Below are 4609 nucleotides of genomic sequence, written 5' to 3' on the forward strand. Positions count from 1 at the left end.
TATATATATATATATATGGCTCAGGAGAAACATTTGACCATTTTGATATTTATAAATACTCCGTTTCTTATTAAGAACATGGAGGGCAGCTGAATGAAAGTTGTTATTTAGAAAATTCTATCTCGTGCACATTTATCATTCTGGTCGGTCCTGAGAGGCAGTGTTCTCCAGTAACTTGATGACCACTTCCGCATTATTTGTGGGCTGTATCATACATAATGTTATGAATGCATTTGTACACGGATGTTTCCCTATAGTGCCGTTAGTTTTGATAAAATATAATCTTGCAGCGATCCAAACAGTCATTCTTTTCGCAATTTGTGTTCCACAACGACCAAGACATGAAAACGTTCCCACAGCGGCACCTTCTGCGGTCTATTAGTTCATCCAAAGCAGCTATCACCAATACATTTTTGTTTGGCATTAATTTTGAGAGTTTTCTAAGACTCTGATTCCATGAAGTGAGGTAAATTCAATGAAACCGTTTTACGTTTGAATTTATTTTGCAAATCCCATGCTACTCGAGGTAGCTTAGCGAAATATAGTGGTCTGCGCACAGCATGGTGTTTAACTGACTATGTGACGTAGCTGTTCTTGGATCATAGCCTCCTTAATTGTCCTTGAATATCCGTCACATAATTTTTCCTTTGTTCCTTGTGTGGAATTGTTGGTGGGGACTGAGGTTGCCTAATCAGATGTATAGAAGGAAAGTAAGAGAATCTACCCCGTATCTTTCTCCCAATCTCTGATATGCCATTGCCCTGTCAGATAAAGTAGTATAATGTATGTTGAGTACACGTCCGCACTCTATAAGTCAAATTCTTTATAAGATATACTTCCGATATCATCAAATTTTGTAATATATCCACGGAAAATCTAATCTGCCGAGGAACATCAAACATTTACTGAGAAATACTTCAGTCGTATCGTGTTATGTCTATATTAACCAACACTGATTTCATTTTTCCCAACCATCACCACTCCAACTACACATGGAAATCAAGTGAAGAATAAATTTGATATACTGAAAAAACTACCATAGTAGAAAGAAAAAATATATTGCATTCACCACTATTTGATTAATTGGTCCCTCATCTAGCCAAATAATATTTTTCATGGCGATATAAAAAAATCCACTTTCTCTACAATTACTATTGTATCTCTTATAGTAACGCAACGCTGTTTAACTTTTGCTCCATCCTCAAAATTTCACGCATTACAATAAACTTCCAGTAGTTTCTGTCAAGTATTGGGGATATTAACATGTTCGTTACATGATTTTGTAGAGATATGAAAGGATCCTTCTGGCTGCATATGTAATTTCACATACTATGTCTCAAGTAGATTGAATTTCTCTTCTGGCAGCTGGAGGCTGTGTGCATACGCATAGTATTTTGTTCTTAATGTCTATTGCTCTGTCCTGGTGATCTTTCTAAGATTTCTTGAATTTATCTTAGATTGACTTTCGCTCGTCATAACTCTATTTAGCCCGAATATCCCTTCGTTGATGTTAGTTAATTCAGATGTATTTTAAACTTTAGGAATTAAATTTGGCTGTATGAATATTATCGATAGGTAAGTTTAAGGTGTAATTAGACGATGAAATAACCATTGATTTTTTTTTGTTTTTTTTTTACGAAATTTACATTCGTATTTATACCACGTGTAATGAAGAGTGAAAGGTGAAAGCATAAATCGAAACTGTTGGAAACCACATGCAAATAGTACGGATTTTTACCAAATTTTTAGTTAGCCTTAAAGTATATTAGTAACATGATCTCAACACTTGTACTTCAAACGGAAAGCAATCCCTATTCGGCTGTCATTGTTTCTGTACTGCTACACATTTTGTCCCACATACGAAGCTGTTCATATTTGTGTTCGTGTTCCTTGTTATGACTTAAAATTGTTTTTCTGTGTTGCTATTATTTTTAGATTATTACTTGTCATGGTAGAAACCTCAGATTTTTGTTCATACTATATGCATTAATTAGAAGTTCAGCTGTAACTTCTAAGCTTAAATCCGTTATACGCTACCGATAATATAATTGTTTTTTAAGCCTGCTGCGATTATAATAACATTATATGTAGCGTGAAAAGGAATATCAATTTTGAGACAATGATGTTTGTTTAAACACTGTAGGATTGTTTAGCATTTCTTCTTGAAGAACAAATATGTGTTTCATAATGAACAGACATACAGACGTTAAGGATAACACCCTAAGGATAATACAAAGGTCATTATAAGCAAAGTTAAATTAATTCAACAGAGACCATAAGAATTTAGTTTGAACTATCACTTCGTTATAATGTTGTTATACGACGCCCACCGTCTTCAGAAGTAAAATCATATACGTTCAACTAATAACCTGGTACCGATTAAATCGGTATGTAGAGTATTTCAGATTAGAAAAGCTTATGTCTTTTCGAGACAAACCAGCATTAAGTATAGAGACTAAAGTACGAATCCTAAATCTTTTTTTTTTTTTCCTTTTTATTTGCGAAATGCTTCGAGTACGTTGTTTTGCCGAATATCTAGATAATTGGAAATATATTTCTCCTTTTAACATAGATAAGAGTAGATATGTAACGCAGAAATACGTCGCTCGTTGATTTTACGCTTCTTTTCTGATTTTTAGAGAGTCTTTGCCATTTTACTTACCGCTTATTGACAACAAACGTCGTTGAAATACGGAATTATATCTAACAATGTTTTGTCATTTTTTTCTGTTTCCTGCGAAAGCAAATAAACAGATTTAACGAATATGATAAAACAGGATGGCCTACATTTCGAGAACCTCAACTGAAGTTTGTAAAGATAAACTGATAGGTATATTAATATCATCATTGCAGCACTTAATTCAGCTCCAGATGCTGATGTATCAGGTAGAGCAAACAGAATTAGGATATGTGATAAATATATATATATCCACCTTTATATAATCTATCAAGCTATTCATTTCAAGCGGCGAAATATTTTCTGGTATTTGATAAATACTATGTCAAAGAAAGAACTGTGAAATAGTTTATTAGTATTATTCAGTAACCATTATCGTTATCATTATGAATAAAGATAATAATAGGAATAGTATATGTATATATATATTATAAAGATTTACTTTTCGTAATGAGATAAAAAAAACAAAGCTGTGTATATTCTAATATTCTAAAATATACACAGATCATTACGAAAAGTAAATCCTTATATACACACACGCTGATATATGACCTTCTTCGCATAATCAACGAACATGATAAAATGTGCATGAACACCCACTGCACAAATAGAAAATAACTACAGGCTCAGAAACTACGCCCCATACCCTCCCACCACCAACGCCGAGCGTCTCCTTTCTGTATTACAAGATGTTGAAATCAATGATGAGAAAACCTTGTGCAGAGATTCGATTCTTGTAATTGACACTAAACGTCTCATCTCATAACTTACACTTTTAATAAACTTCTTTTCCAACAACATGCAAAGCAGAATGCTAAATGGCTTTGTATCCGTCTTTACGTTCTAAGTTCAAATTCAACAGTGGTCGACTTTGTTTTTGAGATCGATAAAATAAGTACTATTTGAGCACTCTCCACCCCGTCGCCATCTTGTTGGCCTTGTGCCCAAATTTTAAACAAATATGAAAGTTAAATAGGTGGCGAAATAATTTATAGATCGGGATGGTTGAGGTACACATTTGAATACATTAATAGGTTAGCACATGGATCCAGTGCCTAATACATCAAAGCCCGCAAGCAAATTTACTGTCCATGTCCACAAATGAGGATTAATGAGAATATTGAATCAATGCAGCAGATACTCGACATGCCTAACATATATGTATACTGTGTCTCCCTTGAGGGATGCTAAACAACAATTCACTTCAATGGACGCATATGGCTAAATAAAAGTACAAACAGATATTTGCACGCAAACTGCATCAGAGGCAAAATCCTGTTTAAAGAAACTGTACTAGGAGTCATAAATAAATCCTATATATCAATGAGGAACGATAATGTGAAAACTTTGATAGATATAGCGCTGAGGAGGAATGAGGAAGTTCAACCATGTTTCGTGGTCTGCTACCACAACAGCTCCTTTATAGGATCCAGTTAGCTCACGACATCATCAGGAGGAACCACGTCCGGTTTCGGCCCCTACTCCTCTACCGTTTTGACGTGGCGGGGCCACCCCCTTTCGGAGGTGTCTTCAGCTCTGGTGTTGGGTGCATGTCTTTTTTTACTGTTTGTGACTGCTCTGATTCAACTGTGGAATGTCCCTCGCTATGGTTATTTTCCGGAAGGTTCTGGCCACACGTCTTACGGTTCATCAACCCGCGTTGTTGAATTACTTTCTTCTGACATACCTTCCCTTGGTGGATTAGGATCCAGTTAGCTCAAGACATCATCAGGAGGAACCCCGTCCGGTTTCGGCCCCTACTCCTCTACCGTTTTGACGTGGCGGGGCCCCTCCTTTCGGAGGTGTCTTCAGCTCTGGTGTCGGGTGTATGTCTTCTTTCTTCTATTCCCTGGTCTCTTCGATGCAGCATCAACGAGTGTCAGCGTCCGACTGATCGTCATGTGAAGTTCCCGTTTTTATATCTGCTGCTAG

This window comes from Octopus bimaculoides, chromosome 3, assembly GCF_001194135.2.
Source record: "Octopus bimaculoides isolate UCB-OBI-ISO-001 chromosome 3, ASM119413v2, whole genome shotgun sequence".
NCBI classification, from domain to species: Eukaryota; Metazoa; Mollusca; class Cephalopoda; order Octopoda; family Octopodidae; genus Octopus; species Octopus bimaculoides.